At 38.3% G+C, this 25047-nt stretch overlaps 1 protein-coding gene and 1 non-coding gene across 7 annotated transcripts in view; both read left to right on the plus strand.

The window, feature by feature from the left end:
• The window catches only part of Add3 (adducin 3), a 136975-nt gene that overhangs the window by 69882 nt on the left and 42046 nt on the right, over nt 1–25047 (plus strand). Inside the window, exon 1 of one of the 6 annotated variants that reach the window (XM_008841758.3) lies at nt 2949–3104. The exons of 4 other annotated variants lie outside the window; for them this stretch is intronic. The gene's annotated coding sequence lies outside the window, so the exon portion shown is untranslated. Of the gene's footprint in view, nt 1–2948; nt 3105–3540; nt 3618–25047 lie in introns of those variants that run through there. One more of the 6 variants, XM_029567652.1, reaches the window with a different exon arrangement.
• Nucleotides 12620–12694, plus strand: LOC115071841. The gene has a single exon (XR_003850907.1). It is a non-coding gene; the product is annotated as a small nucleolar RNA SNORD53/SNORD92 (small nucleolar RNA).

Genomic DNA, 25047 nt, shown 5'->3' on the forward strand with positions numbered 1-25047 from the left:
TCTTATGCTGAGTTGAGTTCTGGTATTTGAGAACATCTTCATTCAAAAGATTATGAAATGGCTTTCTCATATTTGGAATAGATAGCTTGTCTTCTCTTCATTGGTTAACTCCCAGACCCTAGGTGGGTTTGAGAATGTACAGGTGTTAAGAGTACCTGGACTTGTACAGATAACATTGATTGGTAGGCAAAAGAGAAAAAACAAAGGCTCTTAGGATAGTGACTTCAGTCATGAAGATACTTGGTTTCCGGTTTCATTTTTAAAAAGTATGTTTTGAATTATTTTATTCTACAAATAGCATATTTTTCTTTTAGCTTTTATAATAGTAACTAATTAAAGCCATTTTGTATACTGAAAATGGAAGTCATTTTATACACTGAAAATACAATAGAAATTTAAATGCCAAATATTTAAAATAGAATTGGGGTTGGTGGGCAGGGAGAGAGGGGAATAGGCTACTTTTTGAGTTGCATGATCCCATACTATGGTTGTTAAGCCCTCTGGTACTCAGGAAGAGTATTTCTAATAAAATCGACAAAGCTGATGAGAGGAAGAAAGGACAAAGTTGACTGCTTGACCCCTAGAAGATTGGATCTGTAAATACACATGAATCCTTGAAATAGGCAGATATATATGTGTGCCAAACAATGTTTGAACTAACCAAGAAAAACTTGCTTTACTGCATGATTGTGGTAAAAGTATTGGTTCCCAACAACTTTCACATTAAAGGTTTTGGGGTTTTTGTTTTTTTTTTAATGGACTAACTACACATCAGTAAAGCAGCTGTGTATTCAAAAAAAAGTATTAGCTGCATTTAACATGCCAGGGGCATGTGGATTCCTGAGAATGTCACACCTTGTCTATGCCAATAAATCAATGTGTCTATTCTTGATACTAAATCTGATGTCATTGGCAGATTTTTCTCTTTATTGGAAGGGTGATACTCAGAAGGGAGAATTTTTTAATGCATTTTTTTCTCAGTGCGATTGGGGTTTTCTTACAAGTTTTTAAAGCTATGAAATAATACTGGCAGGCCCCAAGAAAACTGAATCTGGATTTCATTTTGTCTCTTCAACTCTGTGTGATCTTGTGCACATTCCTGACATGTTACAAACAGCTTGTGTCTCTGAATGTGCAGTATCAATTTTCAGTGGTGAAAGCCCCAAAAGGAAACAGACTGTTTCTTCCATGCATAAGAAGCTGGGCAGTTGTGGATGGAATTAATTGCTGATATATATTGGCTGTGTTTTTCTTCTCTTGTCATTTCCTTTGCAGCTGTGAAAGTGAAGTTTGACTTGAAAACAGACCTTTCCAGCAGCGAAATCCAAAAAGTATCAATATGAGATTCTTCTCATAAATAACCATCTGGCACCTTTCAGTTGTTCAGTGTGGGGGTGAGATGAGGAAGAGCAAAGGATGGTAGGAGGTGATTTGTAATTACATGCATGGTTGGAAAGATAATTAAACCAGACACTTGAACTATGAAAGGAGTTTTTGACATGGTTAACTTTATATATGACAAGGGTGATCTCACAACCCAAGAAAGGCTAGATTAATGAGCGCTTCCTCCATAAAGTCCTAAAAGAGGGTGTTCTAGTCTATCTCAGAAAATATTAAAATGTATAATATGCCCTAGTGATTTATTTTTTTCAATATGAAGGAGTGACAGTTGTTGAAAGTAATATGACTTTCATCATTAAAAATATTTTCCTGGTTTTCCTCTCAGTCTTTTTTCTTCACTGTTTATTTTAAATTATATGTAAGTAGTCATGCAGCTTCTTTTTAAACATGCTTGGGGGGCTGGAGAGATGGCTCAGTGGTTAAAAAATACGGAATGTTCTTGAAGAAGACCCGGGTTCAAATCCCAGCACCCACATGGCAGCTAACAGCTGTCCATAACTCCAGTTCCAGGGGATCCAGCAGCCTCTTCTGTCCTTCACGGGCATTGCACGACATGGGTGCACTTACCTACATGCAGGCAATACACGCATACACATAAAAAAAATTAAACAGTTATGTTTAATGATATAGTTAATGCTGATAAATTATTTTAAGCTCATATTTTTATATAGTACATATATATATATCCTCTAAAATATTTTATTTGGGAAAAAAGAAAATTTTTTTAAAACTAAAATTCTTATGAAATATTAAAGTGGATTATAAATTTTTTTGAAGTACAATATGCATATTAGTGATCATCATCAAAATTATTTTCCCTTTTATGCATGTATTTTAATGTCCTACCAAAGTAAGTCCATATATCGCATCCTTTGTTTTTCTTTTACATTCATTGTGTATGTGTATGTTTACACGTGTGTGCATTTGTGTATGCAATAGCACACACATGTGGAAGTGAGAGAACAACTTAAGGGAGTCAGTTATCTCCTTCCACCATTTGTGTTCAGGGGACCAAACTCAGATTGACTGGCTTGGCAGCAAGTGCCTCTACCCACTGAATCATCTACTCAGCCTGACATGCCTTGTTTTTGAAGGCAGCTCTTACTAATTAATAATACAATGCTTTTATTGTTTCTGTGTTGTTAAGAGAAATGGAGCATTGGTAAGGAGAAAAAGCATGTAGTCTATGTTCATGTTCACATCCCTTGAAATAAGGCAAAGTAATCTAGAATAAATAATGTTTCTGACACCTTGAGATATGTAAAAGTTGCTGCTGCTAAACTTAGAAGTTGACATGTTAGACTTCCTCAATAGTAGTCCACTTCCACTAACAGTATGTGGTTGAGCTGCATGATCTATCCAACGATTCTCTCTTTCTTTTAAAAAAGAAATGAACTGTAGCTTTCTCTAAGGCAGGAAAGCTGATCTGCAAACATGAACTTTTCCCCTGTTGCTTTGAGAACCAACCAATGAATTTTGACTCTGAGGCCCTGGAAAATGTTGCAGCAATATTAATGTGCAGTTTGCTCTCACTGAAATCTGTCTGGGTGTGTTGTTTCCCCCAGAGTGGGCTCCACCCTTGCTCTAACCACACCGTGTGGATATCTTGCTGTTTAAAACAAAGTTCATTTTTAGGCCACCATTGCATCAGAATTGCCACATGAAAACCAGCTTAAGAAATGTACAGAATCTTCAATATTTTTGTAAGTAAAGAATTGTGCATTGTAATACTGATAGCTACCAGCTTAGAGGGAAACAGATAAGGTAGAGGGTTAATTTTGTTTATTTGTCTGCTTTTTTATTTTCTTACAGTATTTATTTAAATGTTCTTATTTTTAACTGTCTTGTGATGACATTGACTGTTTAAAGGAAAAAAAAACCACTAATATTTTTGCAAGTATGCTAATTTTTTAACAAAGTGTTTGAAATAGTGTTTTGTACTGAATTTATTAGATGTTTTTATGGCATAATCGGGCAGTACTGCATTTCGAGACATCGTGGCATGATCTTTGTGTGTAAGAGTTGGTTCATTGAACTAAAAAAAAAAAAAGCATCTAAAGAGCCTTTATTTCTGTCATAATGATGCTTTGTCCTTTTGCTGTTGGGTATTTGTCAGAAGAGTTGCGGCAGGCTGCAGCCCAAAGTTCTGTTCCATGCCTGGGCAGTTCCTTCGGTTCCATGCTTCTGTGTTCTCTCTAGAATTTGTGATGTGAATGGTAAGTTGAACTATAGGAGAATTATTGTTCAGTGAGATCCCTGTTGAGCAATTCTTTTTGCAAGCACCACCCCCATATATCAGGATTCTGTTTGTAGCTGGGTTTTAAATGCCTATAAAGTGCTTAATTATGCACTGACCAAAGTGGGCATGTTGAGAGAGGCTGTGATTTATGTCTATACTGACTGACTGTTCCCTTTGCCATTTGTTCATTGTGTACTCTTTTGGAGATAGACATTCATTCAGTGCAAGTGGGTTTAACAGCCAGCCTTGGTGATCATAATTGAATGTTGAAAATGGCAGATTTCTGTAACACTTGCAGGTTTGACATTATGTCATCTCTTTGGTCTTAAACATCCTGGCCTCTCCTTGCTTCAGCTTCCTCTTTGTAACTTGTTTGTAATTTAGCTATCTTCTAACATGAAAAGGAGGTAAGAATAAAGTAAAAGCCTCATATCACAGAAGAAAAAAACACTAACCTGGGAATCAAGAGACTGCTTTACTCTGGACAATACTTTCTTCACCTTATACATTTAGGAATTTGGGTTAGCCCCCTAAGATATTTTCCAGATTAAAATACCCTATATCAGTTTATAAAGACACCTGCTTACCCAGAAACCTTAAATAGAGAATGTACTGGAATTGAGAAAAAAATTGTCTAGATCTTAACCCAGATTCATTCTTATAAATGACATTAAAAGTAAAGCTTTACTTTAAATAAGTCTTATCTGTCAGGAATTTCAGAAACTTGTTTTTAATATCTGAAGTATAGATCTGGCTATATATCATCTCCTCATGAAGAAAATGGATTTCCAAGTTGAAATGAGACCAGTCTGTCTGAGTAGTATAGTCATTTGCTTTCCTTGAACATCACCTATATTCAAATAAGTTATTAGCTGTATAGACTTAGGGAAGTGGCTTTGAAACGTATATATATATTACATCAAGACCCAACCCATATATGTATCACTTAAACTTAGAAATAATTTTCAGACAACACAGAAAACAGTCTACTTTCTTCTGTTTCATTTTGAAAAATGCTGATTTCAGTCTACCGAACAAGATGACCTGTGCTATCCTTTAACTTCTAAGAGAACAGAATTAGACTTACGCATTTATAGTCACACCAGCGCAAAACTTGACAGTTTGTTGCTAAATGTAAAATTAGTTTATTTTAAAATTCATTTTTATTTGGAGCTTTTATTTAAAAATCAGTATCTCTTAGTACTCTTTTTTTTTTTTTTTTTTTTTTGTCTTTTTGAGACAGGGTCTCCCTGTAGCCCCAGCTGTCCTAGAACTCACTATGTAGACCAGGCTGGCCTTGAACTCACAGAGATCCGCCTGCCTCTGCCTCCCAAGTTCTAGGATTAAAGGCATGCACCACCACACCCGGCAGTACTCTTATTTTTATTATAATAATTACATAACTTAAGAAACTAGAGTTAATATTTTTACCAAACCCTACACACCTGACACCCAGTCCCTCCCTATCTGCTTCAGTGTACTATACAAATTTTTCTTTATTCATGTTGTACCTTATTCATGAAAACTAGTATAAATACTATCACATGAAAAGGGTTGAAAGTCTTTTCTAGAGAGATACAATGTTGTTTTTCTTTTTTTGAAACAGGGCCCCTCTATGCAGCCCTGGCTGGCCTGGAACTCTCTCTGTAGACTAGGCTAGGCTCAAACTCACAGAGATCTGCCTGCCTCTGCCTTCTGAGTGCTGGGATTAACAGTCTGGACCACCATGCCCAGTAATATAATGTACTTTTTAAAAATGCACACAGTAAAAAGATAAAGAAATGAAAAAGAATATATGACCAAATGTCTCTTTCCCACCCTAGTCCCCTCAGCCTTACTTCCTAAAGGGGAATTTCTCTATTTTTCCAGAAAATGTCACCTCATATGAGTGTATATACCTGTATATACTGTATGCCTGTATATACCTGTTATATACTTGTGTATGTGGGTAATTTTCCAAAACCCATATAAAATTAAGCCACACGTACCTTTATATGTTTACCTCATACTTTTTAAGAGATGGTGTAGTACTGCAGACTTCTTTAGGGTGTGGACAGATAACCTATCCATTGATCATTCTTGTTTAGATGGGCATCTGGATTAGCTCCAAATTGCTTCCCATATTCTTCTATTGATGCCTCCAGGTTCCTGCCCTGAGTTCTTACTTTGGACTCCCTGATGAACTGTGATCCAGGAGATGTAAGCTAAATAAACCCTTTCCTCCACAAGTTGGTATTGGTCAGAGTGTTTTGTCACAGCAATTGAAGGCAAATTAGAACAGAAATCAATTATTGTATTAGTTACTTTTCTGTTGCTATGATAGCAACACTGTGACCCTGCCCAGCGTGGTGGCACATGCCTTTAATCCCAGTACTCGAGAGGCAGAGGCAGGCTGATTTCTGTAAATTCAAGGCCGGCTAGGGCTACAGGGAGACCCTGTCTCAAAAAAAGAAAAAAAAAATATTGTCAAATATGAAATAGAGAGATGGCTCACCAGTAAGGAAGGAAGGAAGGAAGGAAGGAAGGAAGGAAGGAAGGAAGGAAGGAAGGAGAGAGAAAGACCATGACCAAGGGAACTTATAAAAAGAAGAGTTTATTTAGCTTACGGTTCCAGAGGGGCAAGAGTCCGTCTTGGTGGGGAGGCATGGCGGCAGAGGTGGCTGGAGTCGGAGCAGAAGCTAAGTGCTCACATCTTCAAGCAGGCACAGGAAGCAAGAGAGCTACTCAAGATCTAGAAAGCTTAAGAACTCTCTAAGCCCATCCCCAGTGACTTGCATTCACCAGCATGCCCACACCTTCTAAGACCTCCCAAAACAGCGCCACCAACTGGGGACAAAATGTCCAAATACATGAAGCCTGTGGGGGACACTCTCATTCAAACAACCACATACAGAATCTTACCTTTTGTAGGAAAAAAACAAAAACAAAACAAAACAAAAAAAACTTTTTCAAGAATATAAAACCCATTCCAGAAGTAAAACCAAATCTTTTGATCAAGCTTTAATACTTGAGGAAAAAGATTGTGTGGTGATATTTGCTTTTAAAGTAGGTCCTTATAATTTTCAGTGAGTCCAACTATTCAGAGTTAATTCTAGGGTTTTTAAATTTTACTTCAGGGACCAGCAAGGTATCTCTAAGGGTAAAGGGAGGTGCTGCCAAGCCTGAACTAATTATGATCCCCAGGATCCACATGGCGGAAGAGAGAACCAATTCCTGTAAGTTGTCATCTGACCTCTGCAGGTGCACTATGGCACCCACACAAAATCACACATTTACACTCTCACACAAATAAATGTAGTTAAAAATTGGGGTCTGGAGAGATGGCTCAGCAGTTACAAGCACTGGCTGCTCCAGCAGAGGACCCAGGTTCAGTTCCCAGCACCCACATGGCACCTAACAACTATCCGTAACTCCAGTTCCAGGAGATCTGACTTCCTCTTCTGGCATCTGTGGGCATTGCATTATAGAGGTGCATGCAAAAACACACATAAAACTAAATTTTTTTAATGTAATTAAATTTTTTTAATTTGGCTCCAGGTTTTTTGTTTTTTTGTTTTTTCACATTGTAGCCCTTTCATCCTTACCCTTATCTCCTTGAATGCTGAAATTGGCATTATTTGACAGGACCACTTTTCTGACTTTAGTGCTGAAGCAGCCTTAGAGGTGAACTGTACATGGTTATCCCACTATCAAAGTTATAAAGTTGAATAGCAAACTTAAAAAAGTAACCAAAGCTGGAATTTTTGTTACATCACACGTAGTATATTTAGCATTGCTTGTTTCATAGTTTTAATCTCCTAATGCAGTTGAATGATAGCTTTCCCAAAAGCAGAATGTTATAAGAACTTTATCTGTATTCATTGCTGAGTGATAAAAGACATTTCTCAGAAGGCCTGAAAAGTAGGGTCTGTATTTGGGTGCTGTTTTTACTAGCTTCTTGGCAGAAGGCTTGGTCTACCTTAAATAAGGTGTACCTTGTGAATTTTAGATATTATTCAAGTAATGCTAAATAACTACTGGTATCCTATGTTAATTGTGCTGTAAATGGTTTGACATTTGGCTCTATTTACCAAAATGCATTGCTATCCTAGAAAGGAAGCACTGGGTTAGGTGGTGAGAGTGCCTAGGCAACTGAGAGGGCTTCACGGGAGTCTCCTGACAAATGTCAACTGTCCTTTCTTCTTCTTCTTTTAATCAGGGTCTCACTGTGTAGACTGGACTGGCCTTAAACTCATAATCTCCCTGTTTCAGCCTCCCAAATGCTGGGATTACAGGACTGTGGCACCATGCTGACTCCTATTTCTTTTGTTGTTGGAGTTTTCAATTATCATCTGGCCAGTGCAACTTAGTAAAGAAACCTTTTAAAATTTGAGTTTGTAAAAACAGATTAAAACAAAGTATTTTTTTTAATGTTTAAAAAGGAGAACTAATGTTAGGGCAGTATCAGTTACCACCAAGGCACATTTCAGTGTGTGGATCTGCTAGTGATGGTTTTTTATTAATCAAATTCTAAATGAAATAAACAGCATTATAGAACTTGGACTAATAAATTAAGCCTCAGTTTAACCTACTAAAATGTATTTATGAAAGTTTGTTGTGATTATTGTGCTTCATATGTAATATCTTTTAAACAATCGCCTACATGAAACTAAAGCTTGAAAATGATTACACTATGTCTTGACAACATATCCTGATTGCTTCTTTGTCAATTACTCTATCTATTGTGGCATTTACAACTAAGGAAGTTCTCCATAGTTAGGAATATACAGGATGTTGCTGCCTACAGGATGTTGAACAAAGTTTGCTGAAACATTTGAAGCCATTTTAGGAAATCCAGTGATAACAAACGGGACAAAATAGATTATGGTTTGAGCCCAAGGAGAAATCCCTTTTAAAAAGGGAGGAGGGATAGGATGAAGGGAGAGAAAGAGGGCCAGGGACAGAGACAGAGACACACTAATTACTCTGGTCTGGTGCATTCCCAGAAGGAATTGCTGACTCTCTTTTGGAGCCCGGTGTTTGCCTAGAGTCCTGTGACACACAGTGGGAATTCACTTCCTATCAGGAAATGCTGATTTTCAATGTATTATCTTGTTGAGACAACCACAGCAAACAATAGGCTATTAACATTTTAGAACAACAAGTGTCATAACTAAGCCAATATTTGCTTTGTTTTGAGTATTATTCTAAAAAAAAAACTTTGGCTGGACTTCAGAATACATTGCACCCTCAGTAACTGCTCAACATAAAAGTCCTGACAAAAAGAACAAAGAGAGAAAAAAGTGTTTCAATAACGGGAAGACTTTTGCAGGCTCACTGTACTCACTTCCTGTGCATAGTGACAAGAATAAATTGCTTCAATACCTTTTGGGCATCAAAAATGTTTATTTAAAAGCCCATTTTGAATTTTGACAAACACATGAAACTGGTATAAAGGAGGGAAAAGTCTCAAGTTCAAGTTCTCTTCTGAAATAACAAACCCTCTTATGAGCTGCCATACTCAGTTTGGGATATTTACATTAAAAATATATTTGCGGGGCTGGAGAGATGGCTCAGCCATTAAGAGCACTGACTATTCTTACAGAGGACCCAGGTTTGGTTCCTAGCCACCTACATGGTAACAAACAACTATATGTAACTCCAGTTCTAGGGGGATCTGATACTCTTTTCTGACCTCTACAAGCATTGCATGACACAGGTACACTTACATACATGCAGGCAATACACTCATACACATAAAATAAAGATAATTTAAAAAATGTATTTGGCAATGCTACTTAACTTGGGGCTTGGCTTGTTTACAAGGTCTATTTTCATAGAAGAGACACTTATTCAAATTGGTGGTCAGCTAATATCAATTCACTGTAGCTATGCAATAAAAAATACAGTAAGAACTCAGAGCTTGAAAGGAACGTAGAGGTCATCCCTAGAACCCGTGTAAATGTGAAAGGAGAGAAGTGACTCCACAGAGTGGAGTGACCAATCACACATGTACACACAGAATAATACCTAAATTTTAAACTAGAAAGTTCTTAGAGAAGGAACTAGGCCTCTGCCTTATATATTGTTATATCCTTTCTCTAATATCCAAATTAATATTTACTGTGTGTATGTGCATGCATATGTGTGGTATATACATGTATCCATGTTTGTGTGTGTATGCATGTGGAGGTGAGAGATCAATATCAGGTGTCATCCTCTATCACTCTCCATCTTATTTTTTGAGACAAGGTCTCTTAACCTGGAGATGATTGGGCTAGAATAGCTGATCAGTGAGCTCCACAGATCTGCCTGTCCCACATGCTTTCCCACCAGAGTGCTACAGTTACAGATGTGTGCCTGACTTTCATATGGGTACTGAGGGCCTGAACTCCAGTCTCATACTTGCAACAGAAAGCACTTGACCCATTGAGCCATCTCCCTAGCCCCTATTTTTTTTTCAAGGTAATATTTTTTGTAGTATTTGTATCTGGTCACAGAACATGGTAGTAAATATAGGTTTTTTAAAACCGTTCTATTTAAACCCTCACACTTTATAAAGAAATGACTTTTAGTCTAAATACATTTCAAATGCATGTCACAGTATTCATTATCTGGTCAGTTTGATCAACCCATGGAGAGCTGAAGTTTTCTCTAGATAGTCTGTCCTAGTTTATTCTCAGGTAAGTAAAGAATGCAGTGTTACAAGTCAGTGGTCCTACTAAGTAACTGCATAGTAAAGAAAATAAAAAGTTGTTACCCAGTTTCTGCACAGACTATGACAAAATACTTTGAATGCTCTGGGGAGGAGTGGGAAAGGGCTCATTTTGATGGAGGAGGTTGAAGAAGTAAGTCATGGGATGATTTGGCTTTGAATAAGACCTTGTTCTAATGTGCTTTCACTTGCTGTGATAAAAACACTAAAACCAACTTAGGGATAAAAGGGTTAATTTGGTTTACAGTATAGTCCATCATCAAGGGAAGCCAAGGCAGGAACTCAGGACAGGAACCTGGAGCACAGACCATGGAGGTACACTGCTTACTATCTTGCTCCTCTGGCCCAAGCTCAGCCTGCTTTCTTATACAGTAGGGGTCTACCTGCCCAGGGTGGCACAGCCCACAGTGGGATGGGCCCTCCCACATTGCTCAACAATCAAAATGCCCCACAGACATGGCCACAGGCCAATCCAATAGAGACAATTCCTCAGTTGAGGCTCCCTCTACCCAAGTGTGTCAATTGACAACTAAAGCTATCCAGCACAGACCTTAGGTGTGTGCCATGTGGGCTGACACTTAGATGTATAGAGATAAGAAGGTGAAACAGCCCAGATGTGTCAGAAATATGGCAAACAGCAATGGGAGAGTGGCTGTTTAGAAGAGCCATTTCCCTCTAAACCTAGAAGGGATTGACTTTTGAAGCCTCTTCTACACGTTATTTTAGAGCCGCCATTTTAGAACACCACCCCCACCACAGATTCCTAAGGTTTTGTATGGTGTTTGTTTATGATAGTTTCTTGTAGCACAGGCTGATCTGGAACTCACTATGTCCAAGAATGACCTTGAACTTCTGATTCACCTGAGTGCTGGGCATGCACACCACCATACCTTATTCAGTCAGAGCTGGGGATTGAACCTGGTGTTTATGGCTGGGGAATGCATACTAGGCAAATACTCTACCAACTGACCTACACGCCCCACCCAAGATTTTTAAAAATACGTTATCATTTCTATTTTATGTGTGTGAGTGCATTGACTGCATGTAAGTGCTCCCTTGTCATGCAGTACCTGCGGAAATTAGAAGAGGGTGTCATGTCAGCTGCCATGTGGGTGCTGGGAACTGAACCCGGGTGCTCTGCAAAAGCAGCCAGTGCTCTTAACCACTGAGCCATCTTTCCAGCCCAGACCCCCTAAGTATTTTTATAGATGGAACTCCAAAACGCTTTTCCACCCTTGAGGGAGAGGCTAGGGAAATGGTATTCTGGAAAAATTGTAATAGCTAGCTTTGTGCTTCTCAGTTGCAGACAAAGACCCCAAGGGTTGTAGTGCTCATACTACCTTTTAGATGTTAAATAACACTTTGCAGCCCTTTACAAGGGTATAAGACCATTGTTTGACAATAAAAATCTAAAATGAGCACAAAATATTTGTCAAATGCTGGAGAGCTACATAAGTTACTACGCCATGTAGATAGCTTTTTATTTGACAATAAAGTACTGGATGTAGGCTTTAAATCCAGCTAAATAGGTACTGTAGAACTAAGCTGTGAGCCTAGTCTTTGTGAGCCCTAGAAAAACAAGAATCCTACTTCAAGCCTGAATTTAAAATACAGCAAACATTTAAGTGAACCATTCCAGCGTATGAGTGGCACACAAAAAAAAAAGAGGCTTAAAGTTTACTATCTAGTAAATTATCATGAAAGCAGTAGTATAGTATTAAAAATACTATAAATTGCTTTAAATTCTTTTTTTAATTTTATTTATTATTTTTATTTTATGTGTATGAGTGTGTTGCCTGCATGTATGTGAGCGCACCCGTGTCATGCAATGTCTCGGAGGTGAGAAGAGGGCTTCAGATTCCCCTGGAACTGGAGTTAAGGACAGTTTGTAGCTGCCATGTGGGTTCTGGGAATCAAATCTGGGTCTTCTGCAAGAGCAGTCAGTGCTCTTAACCACTGAGCCATCTCTCCAGCCCCAAATTGCTTTAAATTCTTATAAAAATAAGTTTTTTTCCAAAACTGTTTCATCAGTGTTTAACCCTGAATGCATACTTTAAAAATCAAGAAATTGAAACTTAAACTATTAAGTGACTCTTTTTTTCAAAGTAGCTTCTAAAATTTTAAACTTTTAAAGGATTTTTAAAAAATGTTATTTATGCCAGGTGTGGCAGTGCATGCCTTTAGTCCCAACACTCGGGAGGCAGAGGCAGGAGGATCTCTGAGTTCAAGACCAGCCTGGTCTACATAGTGAGTTCCAGGAATAAAATAAAAATGAAAATAAAATATTGCTGTGATGATCTCCACTGGGTTTTGCAGGTTACTGAGTTTTAGTGATGCCTTTCTCTTGGCTGTCTGAGCAAAATATAATAATAATAGTAATAAATATATAATTCATATTTTAGAGCTTTGTGGTAGTGACACATGTGATCTAGTCTATACATTCAGTGTATCTCGATCATGTGGAAATTTTTAAGATAAATTGAGGGATATAGACAAGTTATATTTTCTGTCTTAGAACTTGTGTCTTCATGGGGCTAGAGAGATGGCTCAGCGGTTAAGAACACTGGTTGTTCTTGCAGAAGACCCGTGTTCAAATCCCAGCACCCACATGGCAGCTAACAACTGTCCATAACTCCAGTTCCAGGGAATCTGACAGCCTCTTCTGTCCTCCATGGGCATTGCATGACACGGGTGCACTTACCTACATGCAGGCAATACATACATACACATAAAATAAAAATAAATAAAATTTTTTTTAAAAAAAGAACTTGTGTCTTCATATGGAGAAATGATAGGGTAGAACAAATTAAAATACTTTATATCCCTTTAAGCTTTAGCACCTTTAAATTCTAAGGATGCTATTTTTCTTTTTGTTCTAATTACATAATATTAGGAAAGACAGTATTTCTTGGAGAAATTACTTGTATTCAAAAAGTAAGGCAAGCCAGGTGTGGTGGTGCACCCTTTAATCCAGCACTTGGGAGGTAGAGGCAGGTGGATCTCTGTGAATTCAAGGCCAGCCTGGTCTACATAGTGAGTTCCAGACCAGCTGGGGCTACTAGGAGACCCTGTCTCAAAAAGGAAAAAAAAAAAAGTAATGTTTGTTTCTCATCGTCTTTACCAAATTCTTAATTCTTCTAAAACCAGGTTTTCTGTTGTTTTTTTTAAATAAACTTTCATAAATTAAATGATAGTGGTTTAGTGGTTTTTCTCTTTCCTTGAGTTTAAAAAAATTTATTTGTTTATCTTTATCTTTTATATGTATGCATTTTCTGTCTGCATGCAAGTGACCTTGTGTTGTACAGTACCCATAGAGGCCAGAAGAGGGCATCAGATGCCCTGGAACTGGAGTTACAGGCAGTTAGCTAACATGTGAGTACTGGGAACTGAATCCAGGTCTCTGCAAGAGCAGCCAGTGTTCTTAACCACTGAGCCATCTCTTCAGCCCCTCCTTTGAGTTTTATATTGAACTTTTAAAACCGTCTTTTGGATTTTCTTTTATTACAAATTGAGTTTCCAAACAGATGGTCATTTGAGTTATTGTTTCTATCTTCTCACTGTCTCCTATTTCTTCATGTCAGGAAAGAATCTGAACCTCTCTAGGTGAATTTTCTGGGTGTCATAAGCACCAAAATATATACCTGATTAAACTCCTGACTCTTATCAACTACTCTCTACTTCTAAGCTAAATCCTACTTTCTGAATCAGAGCAGAACCTAGATCTCTTTAAATGAATCAGTTAATAGAGCAGTTATATGTCCAACATAGTTCTGGATAAAATAATGGGACATTTATAGTCTAAATATCAGGATCCAGAGAAGCCCTTCCCTTTGCAAAGTTCCCAATTATAATTGTAATTTAAATTCCCTTTTGTGGATAATTGAATTGGTGATTGCCAGGGGATTTTGTTGTTGTTACTGATATGATGAAGATTCCTGAGTCAACCCTAAATTGTTACTAGTGTTCAGGTGAACCTCATTTTGAGGAAAGTCCTTGCATGAAAATGCATATTTTACAAAAAAAGAGTTCATGTTACCAAGATGAGAACCTGGATTTGAGCCTGGGATAGGAAGTTGGAAAGATTATCAAGAGATCTTTAACAAGTTTTAAGTTTAAAATGATCCAAAATTTGGAAACATCAGTGGAGGTGAAGAGATTAGAGATGTGTTATAGGTACTAATAATGAATTTAGATTCTGGAACCAAGCACAAGAGTGTGACCTTGGGTAAGTAATTTCCCTGCTTGTTTCCTCATCAGTAAGTGAGATAGCAGTACCCACCTCTCAGAGTGATTATAAGGGTTAGGTAAATTAAAACATGCTACATCCTTAAAGCACTGCTAAACAGTAGTAGGAGCTCAAGAAATGTTAGATATTTTGTTATCATTTTCCCTTATACCACATTTTTATTCCAATGTGACTTAATGAAAACACACTGTCTTAGTTTTCTATTGCTGTGTTAAAAATGGTGACTAAAGCCAACATGGGGAGGAAAAAATTTATTTGGCTTAGTTCATAGTCCGTCATCTAAGGAAGCCAAAGCAAGAGCTCAGTGGGCAGGACCCTAGAGGCAGGAGCTGAAGCACAGACCATGGAGGAATGCTGCTTACTGGCTTGCTCCCCAGGTCTGTGCCCAGCCTGCTTTTTTATGCAACACAAAACAACCTGCCCAGGGGTGGCACCACCCACATCACTCAACAATCAAGAAAATGCCCCACAGATATGGCTACAAGCCAATCCAATGGTGAAAGCTCCTCAGTTGAAGTTCCCTCTAACCAGGTGTGTCAAGTTGACAACTAAAGCTATCCAGCGTGCACACACGACAGAGAGAGAGAGAGAGAGAGAGAGAGGAGAGAGAAAGAGAGGGAGAAACAGGAGTGGCTAAAAAAAAAAAAGATTTAGAATCCAGGTAAATAAACCCTTCAAAAGAGGGCAGCCTCTCAGTTAAAGCAAAGAGCCCAACTGTGTGAACATCAGTAAAAGGGATGTTAAGCCCAGACATGTAAGCAGAGCACAGGGATGGTATTGTGAGCAAAGGGTATTAATTACGGAAATCCACATAGAGAAGCAATACCAGGGAAAATTCTACATGGCATCAAAGATTCACTACCATTAGCCAAGGCATGAGCTATCAGATGACCTCAGGAAAAAAATGGCGGCTGATGGAAAAGTCCAAGATTCATCTCAAATCTTCATAGAGTTTCATAAAGAAATGCCTGTTCATGATTTAAGGTGTAAATATACTCATATTTTCTTCAGATTTCTTTGGAAAGGAAAAAGAGCTTGGAAATAGGATTCACATAGAACATCATTGCCGGAGTATTTGAAGTTACCCAACTGAAAAATAAGAAATTTAGGCCACCCAAGAGAAGGAAGGGGGCTCAGAGGTTAGTAACTCAGCGGCACTTTTGTCTGTTTCCCAATAAAGTAAAAGTCAGGCATCAGCATGGGATCCAACAGCGACTGACTTGATGTCGAGCAGCACTAGACCAGTTTCTTAACAGTTTCTCAAACTATGAAGAGACCAGAGACAAGCATGATGCTAAATGCCAGACATGTAGAGAAGAGGGCAGAAGATATGCAACATGTGTGTATACGTGACAAGTATTTAATCTGGAAAAGTGGTATTTGAACTCTATCCTTGCTTAAATGAAAAGACAGTCCATAAAACTGATATTTTATGATGTGATACTTGCTTTAACTTAGCTATGGTAGAAGCAGTAAAACCTGTTACAACTTGTATTTGTAATTGCAATTCATTTTGAGTCTTCATAGTTTTATAAAGAAATTTTTGTTCAGAATGTAATATATATTTTCTTGCTTTAGATTTCCTTGGAAATTTTATATTTTGTTTTGTTTTGTTTTGTTTTGAAACAAGGCCTTCCTGCAGCCCCAGCTGGCCTAGAACTCACTATGTAGAGCAGGCTGGCCACCATCTCAGAGAGGTCAGCCTGCCTCTACGTCCTGAGTGGTGGGATCAAAGGTGTGCACTATCCCACCTAGTTTCCTTGGAAACTTTTATTCTCGGTCTAACATCATAGTTAGGAAAAGTTACACCATCATGGGAAGTATGTATGTTACTTTGCCCTTATGTATATCAACTGTTTTGTTCCAGTTAGTATTTTGATGATTTTTGTTATTTTTAAAATATTTTTACCTTGATTCTGCAAATATATGTTCTCCACATTGTTGTGATGGTAAAATGTTTCCTAAAATATAGACTTGAATGGAAATTCCACTGGAGTAGTATGGTTTCCTATGGCTACCATAAATAAAGCTCAAAACTAGATAGCTGAAAACAACAGAACTTTATTCTCTTACAGTTCTGGAAGCTAGAAGTGCAAGGTGCTTGCAGATTGGTTCCCTCTAGAGGTACCTGGAAAATCTAGGCCATACCTCCCTCCTGGCTTCCAGAGGTTGCTAGCAGTGCATGGTGTTCCTAGGCTTGCAGCTGTGCCAATTCCATCTCAGCCTCTATGATCACTTGCCCTTTTTCTGCATGTGTCTCCTCTGTGTTCAAATCTTTCACCTTCCTCTTATTAGAAAGTAGTTATTGGATTTAGGGCTCACCCTAATCCAGCGTGACCTCATTTTCATTTGATCTGCAAATACAATGTTTTCAAATACTCTGAGGTTCTCAGTGCATGAAGCGGAGCAGGTACGGGGGATGGGAGGCACTAGTTAACCCAGCTCAGGGTAGGTGTTCCCAGTAAAACCATCATAAATTGAAAATGCATTGAACGTGCCTAACCTACCAAACATTATAGCAGAGTAACTTGTATATTGTAGAGTACTGGCTGTGTTCATGGTTGCATGGGTGATAGGGAGCTGTGGATCACTGCCCTGCCCAGTATCAAAAGAAGATATCTCTTACAGTAACCACAACACTGATATTATCTCTTTACTATAAAGAATATCTTGTTTGCCTGGGGGGGGGGTGGCACATGCCTGTAGTCCCAGCACTTGGGAGGCAGAGGCAGGTGGATCTCTGTGAATTCGAGGCTAGCCTGGTCTACATAGTGAGTTCTAGGACAACTTGGGCTACAGGGAGACCCTGTCTCCAAAAAATAAAAAAAAAAAAGAATATCTTGTTTTGTTTTTCTACTATTAAGTTTCTTGGTTAAAGACTTTATTTCTATTAACCTGAGGAAAAAAAAAAAAAAGACTATCCCACAGCATAATGGTAGGCCTGTACAAAATATCAAAATTCAAAGTATTTTGCTCCCACAGTGTCATGAAGTTAAACACATACATATACATACTAAAGCAAAAATTTAGAGAAAAACTTCATTTTAAAGGGCGACTCATTTGAAGAAAAAAGGATTTTTGAAAGAAAAACAACTTTTGTGAAACAAATTTCTGAGGTTAAGAAATAATCTTTTTGTGGACTCCACTTAAAACCATCATCAGATTTCTGTCATGGCAGGTTATAACCAAAACATGCTTTTGAAAGTAATTTTTAGGCACCATTTCCTATGCTTAATAAGTTGCACTTTTATGACTCAGCATTAGGATTTCCAAAAAGAAATAAGATTAAGTTGTGATTATCTAGAAATTCTCTTTCCAACCAAAATATAAAGGCTGGAAGGTCTTGTACAAATCAGACCCCTTTGCAGTGACAGTGTATTGAGTTACCTACAATTTGGGGATTGACTTTTGCAGCTGTGTTTTATAAGTTACAGTAACGAAAGCCAAAGTCTTTAGCTGAAATATCTGAAATATATCTAAGTGAATTCTTGGGATTTAATCATACCCTGTGTTAATTTGTGTGTGTATTTTTTTCCTCCACTTTTATTTATTTATTTATTATTTTTATTTTATGTGTATGCATGTATTGTCTGTGTAATAAGTAAGTCCACCCATGTGGTACAATGTCCATGGAGGACAGAAGAGGCTGTCAGATCCCCTGGGACTGGAGTTATGGACAGTTGTAGCTGCCATGTGGGTGCTGGGATTCGAACCCGGGTCTTCTGCAGGAACAACCAGTGTTCTTAACCACTGAGCCATCTCTCCAGCCCCCCTTTCCTCCACTTTTAAAAGTAAGACACTTTATATACTTTTGGTCCCTTCACACCCACACCCACCCCACGACCACTGATCACAATAACCACCTTAGGAATGAAACAGAAGTATAATCAGTCGTACCAAATGAGTTCTGTAGACTTGGGGGTAAATTTTCTTTTACAGTACCAACTCATTTTTAGTAATGTGCTTTGTAGGATTATTTTTATTTCTTCAAATTGAATAGAATTGGAATTTCTTCAATATTCTTTTAATTGCAGCATTTGGAAGATGAAGGCAGGCGGACTGAAGTTCTCGGCCAAAACCCTCCAAGAAACAAAAACTAATTCAGCTTAAGAAATAGATGTGAAATGGGAGTTGGGGAAGTTAAGTTTTCTTGTATTTTAATATTCATTTGGGAAAACTTTTACTGAGTATGGGTATTGCAGTAATAGGTAAGAGTGAATTTGACCTCAAACATAATTCAAGAAAATGTCAAAATCAAAGAGTTTTTGAAACTCAGCACTATACAAAATAATTAACTAGACTTAAGTTCATAAAGTATGTGGGAGTTGATCTGCAGTCCAAGAGAACTACCAGATACCAATGAGTCAAAGATTTAAGGTGTCTCTAAAAATCTTGAGTAATGAATCTTTCTTTAAAACTCCTCATCTCTAGTGACAACTCCTCTTGTAAACCTCTCATTTATCAAAAATTGTCACACTGTGGATAGTTTCCTGGATGTCAGTTTTTAAAATTTCACTGATACCAAGGGACTAAATAACAGAAAATAAATGTTTGAGATGCACAATCAAGGCATCAATCCACTGGTTTCTGTCAACTTTCTCTTGGAGGGGTTAACTCAGTCATTTCCAAATTCTCTGTGAGGTTGTCTCTATAGAACACAGAATCTAGAGAATTATGGTTACAAAAAAATGAATTGTGGATTGGAACTTAGATATGTATGTGTATGCATTAGTATTTTATTCCTGTCTTTTATTATTTTTGTGGTTTTAAAAATTAAGTATGTGGGGGCTGACTGTTCTTGCAGAAGACCCGGGTTCGAATCCCAGCACCCACATGGCAGCTAACAACCCTCCATAACTCCAGTCCCAGGGGATCCAGCAACCTCTTCTGTCCTCCACAGGCATTGCAAAACACAGGTGCATTTACCTACATGCAGGCATAACACTCATACACATAAAATAATAAATAAAATTTTTTTAAAAATCGTGTGTGCACATGTGTGCAGAAGCATGCATATGGAGGTCACAAGACAACTTTCCAATCACTTTGTAGGATCCTGAAATTTAAATCAAGTTGTCAGGCCTGTGTGCAAATACCTCTACCCACTGGCCAATCTTGCTTCCCACTTTTTTTCTTTTCCTTTCCTTTGCTTATTTAAAAAATTTAATATATTTTTATTTTATATGTATGACTGTTAGGCCTACATGTGTGTAAGTGCACCTGTGTCATGCAGTGTCCCTAGAGGACAGAAGAGGGCATCAGTTCCCCTGGAACTAGAGTTTCAGACAGTTGTTAGCTGCCATGTGGGTGCTGGGATTTGAATCCAGGTCTCCTGAAAGAGCAGCCAGCCCCTATTTGCTTATTTTTTAAAATATTATATTATTTTTATTTTATGTGTATGAGTGTATTGCCTGCATGTAGGTAAGTGCACCCGTGTCATGCAGTGCCCACAGAGAACAGAAGGGGCCGTCAGATCCCCTGGAACTATGGACAGTTGTTAGCTGCCATGTGGGTTCTCAGATTTGAACCTGGGTCTTCTGTAAGAACAACCATTGTTCTTAACCACTGAGCCATCTCTCCAGCCCCTTGCTTATCTTTTAAACACACTGTAGCACAATTTGGTCTGGAACTCACTGTGGAACCTAAGCTAGGCAGGCCACGTGCCTTAGCCTCCCAAGTGGTGAGATTACAAGTATGAACCATCACACCAGGCTCTGTACCCATCTTAAGCCAATGTCTTTTGGTTTTTTGAGACAGGGTCTCAGTATGTGACCTAGGTTGGCCTTAACCTCCCCATCGTCCCTGTCTCCTGAGTGCTAGGAAGAGAGGCATACACCATCCTGCTTGGCTTCCTTCATTCCTATCGCCCCTTATTTATTTGGTGTGTTGTACTTGTCTTAACTCTTTCAATCCTAAGATAGTCTTTTCCTGTGGTTTATTTCATAATAAATAAAGCCTCAACACTTTCAAACTGATACTTAGTTTTAGAGATTAAAGTAAAGCTTGAATATAAGTTCTGTCTAACCAGGGCACAAATTTTTTTGATAGCCTACAAATGATACATAGTAGTTATCTATAAGGTTCACAGCTACAACTCCTAAAATACTGAGCTGTGCTTGTCTGGTCTTCTTTTTAGATACTTTTCAGCTAAAGACCCCTGAGTTTACATATTTTTTTTTCTTTTTTGCTTGGAATTCAGAATTGTGTGGAGTGTTCTATTACCTTTTATGACATTTATTATTGCCTGTAATACTCTTCCTAGTCCACCCATCTCCTAATACTGCTCATCCTTATGAAGCTCTTTCCTGTGTCCTACTAGGTAACAGAAAAAAAGAGCAGTACATAAAAGTCAAGTCTACAAGAACGTGATATGGCATAGTGGGAGAGGCTTGGTCTAGGAGACCTGAGGATGCTAGGTTATGGAATTTAGAAAACCACATTTGAGTTGATTTTTGCTTCTATGTCTTTAAAGAATTTAAGTAAAAAGTCATAAGTATTGGCTAAATGTTAGTGGGCATTTCTTAATCTTTAATAACTTAGTACTTAGGGAAGACTTTTTTTTTTTGCTATTAGGTCAAACTACCATTATACAGTTACCTCATTCCTACATCTATTTGTGCATACTAGACTGATGGACCATTAAGGCCCTAAGAAGCATGAAATGTTGCAATTATAATATCTGACAAAATAGACTTCAAATTAAAACATCAGAAAAGATAAAGAAGGTTACTTCATTCTAATCAAAGGAACAATTGACCAAGAAGATATTACAATCATGAACATATATGCACCAAATGCTGAAGCACCCAATTTCATAAAAACAGTACTCCAGGGCTATAAAACAGAGATTAACCCCAACTTAGTAATAGTAAGTGACTTTAATACCCCACTGTCTTCAATAGACAGGTCATCTGGACAAAGGATAAACAGACATCCGAATTAAATGACTTCTTAAATGAAATGGACCTAACAAAATATTCCATCCAAGCACCAAAGAAAAATTGCTTTTTAAAAAAATATTTTGTATGTATAAGTTATTGCCTGCATGTGTAAGCACACCTGTGTTGTGCAGTGTCTATGGAGGTCAGAAGAAGGCACCAGATCCCATGGAACTCTTATGTACAATTGTTAGCTGCCGTGTGAGTGCTAGGAATTGAACCTGGGTCCTCTACAAGAGCAGCCAGTGCTCTTAACTGCTGAACCATTTCTCCAGGCCCCCAAAATTACTTCTAACATTCCTAACCTAGATACAATATAAACCAGATTGATTAGGAGTCATGCTATAAGTAATTCAGTTCAATTATGGAGCACCTTGCCATTGTGGGGACTCTATAAATGGTTCCTATCTCCAAATTTGTAAGATGGTCAGGAGCCTCTCTAGTAGGATTTTTAAGGTAATAACCTTATAGAGTTGTAAATCATACATCATAAAATTTTCCTATTTAAAGTATGTGATTTATTGGGTGTGGTGGTGCATACCTTTAATTCCAGCGCTCAGGAGGCAGAGGCAGGCAGATCTCTGTGAGTTCAAGGCCAGCTGGGACTACAAGGAGACCCTGTCTCAAAAAGACTGGAGAGAAAAAAAAGTATATGATTTGATGGATGGTTATGTATTCTATTTTTCAGACAGGGTCTCAGCTATTCCAGACTAGCCTTGAACTTGCAAGGTAACCCAAGACGACCTTGAACTTCAAGTCCTGCCAATCATCCTGCCTCCACTTCTCAAGTGCTAGGATTTCAGGCTTGTGCCACTACACTAGTCCATATGGTGCCAGAGATAAGCCCAGGACTTCCTACATGCTGGGCAAGCACCCTGCCAACTGAGCTGTATCCTCAGCCCAGATTTTAATATATTCACAGAACTGTACAGTTACATTTTCATCATTTCACAAAAGAAATCTCACTACCAGCCACACTCATTTTCCCCCAACCTTGAACCAGTAATCCCTGATCTGCCTCTCCAAGTATATCTGTTCTGAACATTTCATATAACTGTGAGGTCTGTAGTGACTGGCTTCTTTCACTTTTCATAATGTTTCATGATTCATTCTATTTTAGAATATATTAGTACTTCATTTTTTCTGTTGGTTTTGTGTACATATGTTAGGGGTGTGTGCATGTGCAGTGTCTCACAGATATGTGTGTGTGTGTGTGTGTGTGTGTGTGTGTGTATGCTCCTGTGGCACATGGAGGCCAGAGAGGAAGTTGAGTGTCCTGTTCTATCACTCTCCACCTTTAACCCTTGATTCAGGGTTTCTTATTGAACCTAGATCTGGGCTTTGAGTCACCAAGCCCCATAGATCCTCCTGTCTCCTCCATACCTCCCATCACCCCACAAATGCTAGGGTTACAGGTATATGTGCCTGACTTTTTATATGAGTGCTGAAGATTTTAACACAGATCTTCATGTTTGTACTGCAAGCATTCCTATCTACTTGAGCCCTCCTCCCTCTTTTGCCATTTTTTTTCAAAGGCAGATTTTGCTTTGTAGCCCAGACTGGCCTGGACCTTATAGCAATCTCCCGGCCTCAGACTCTCCAGTGCTGGGATTATAGGCATGTGCCACCACACCCAGCTTTCATTTCTTTTTATCTATTATTAGATGATATATGTTTGAATTATTTGTACTTGTTGGTTATTTGAAAAGTAATACTATAATACTAGCCAAAGACTAGAAATAACCTAGAGTTATTTCATCATATTTAATCATTCAGCAGGTGAATGATTAAACAAATGACAATATAGCCTTATCACTGAAGAGTGAACTATTGATACAGGAACAGCCTCAATAGATCTTTGTTGAATCATGCTAAGTGAAAGAAAGACTGTTTCAAAGATTATGCACTGCATGGTTTTAGGTATACGATACTCTTTAAGTAGCAAAATTATAGGAATAATCCATAGATGAGTTTTGCTACTGATTAAAGGAGAGAAGGGAACCTTACTGTTAAAAGCAGCATGAGTATTTTCTGTTATGAAAACAATCTTGCCTTAATCGTGTCACTGTCACCATCCTGGTTGTGATGCTGTAATGTAGCTTTGCCAAGTATTGCCATTGAACAAAGTGGAAAAGAACATAAGGGATGTCTGTATTATTTCTTATATATAACTACATCAAAATAAATGTTTTTAGAATAAATCTCACATGATTAAGCATTCTGCTTGGAAATCTCCTTAGCCAGATCATATTTTTAAGTGTGTTTTCTTGTTTTCTAGTGAACTAGCATGACCTTGCCAGTTGTGCCATCACTAGGTAGCATCATTCTTTCTTCAGCCCAAAGTAAAGGTCTGCTGACTTATCAGCCTCTACTTATATACTTCCCACTCATAACTCCAAAGCCACATGGTTTCAGGTTTTGTTAAATACAGCACCCCACTTCTGGGCCCCAATTTATATTTATATTTTAGCACTCTTTGGCTATGTTTAAAAGAAAAACAGGGTCAGGTGCAGTAGTACACACCTATAATCTCAATTATTTTGGAGGCTGAGGCAAGGAGATTGCAAGTTCAAGGTCAGCCTAGGCAACTTAGTGAGATCTTCTCTGTTTGAAATACAGAAATAAAAGTTAAAAGGACTGTGAATATAGCTCAGTGGTACAGTGCTTGCTTAGCATATGCAAGGCCCTGGGTTCATCCCCAGTTATCATCAAGGGAGAAAACAAAACAAAACCAAAAAACATCTCAAAGCTTTGTGTCCCAGCAACTTGGAATTTTTCTATATTGGCAGAACATGTTTTCACGTGGGTTCATGTTGCTGTGTGTACTAGTGGAATCTCTATGGAGTTAGCTTTTATTGGTAGCAGTCTCTCTCTTCATGATTTTCCTAATGGATTTCTTTGTAGCATTGCAACTCTTAAGAATCTCAGAGGTCTAACCTGGAAGTTATATAATGTCACTTCTGCCACATTCTTTTAATCAAAGATGGTCACAGAAGTTTGAAACCAGATTCAGGAGGTAGGGAAATAGTCTTCGTTCCCTAATGGAGTGAGTAGCAAAGTTCCATTGCAAAGAAGTTTGGGAAGAATTCTTGTAGCTATTAAAAAAATCTACCACAAAGCCAAAAGAAAAAGAAATCCTCAGGGAAGGCAAGCTGGTAATTTTGGCAGCTGCCCTGAGGAGGTGAATGGTAGGAAGAAGGAAAGCCATGGAACCTGACTGGGGGGGTCAGACACATGGCTGACTGGCAGCCGCATGGCTGGGAGAAGGAAGCTTTAGAGAAAAAGTAAAGAAATGCAAGATGCCAGGGGTAGCCCAAAGCCTTAAGGAAAGCATGTTTAGTAAGAAAGGCATGAAGAAGAAAAAGGGAAATTATACTTCCGTGACTACATGGCTGTGGCTAGGAAGTTCTGCACCCATAGGCAAGATTACGGGCAGGAAAAAGTTGCTATCTCATTAATGCACTAAGTATTCCGCCCATCTATTTAGTATAACCCGCCTTCCTAGGAGTGGCCAGATGATTGACCAGTT

The sequence above is a fragment of the Nannospalax galili genome, unplaced genomic scaffold, assembly GCF_000622305.1.
Source record: "Nannospalax galili isolate Female #2095 unplaced genomic scaffold, S.galili_v1.0 scaffold601, whole genome shotgun sequence".
Taxonomy (NCBI): domain Eukaryota; kingdom Metazoa; phylum Chordata; class Mammalia; order Rodentia; family Spalacidae; genus Nannospalax; species Nannospalax galili.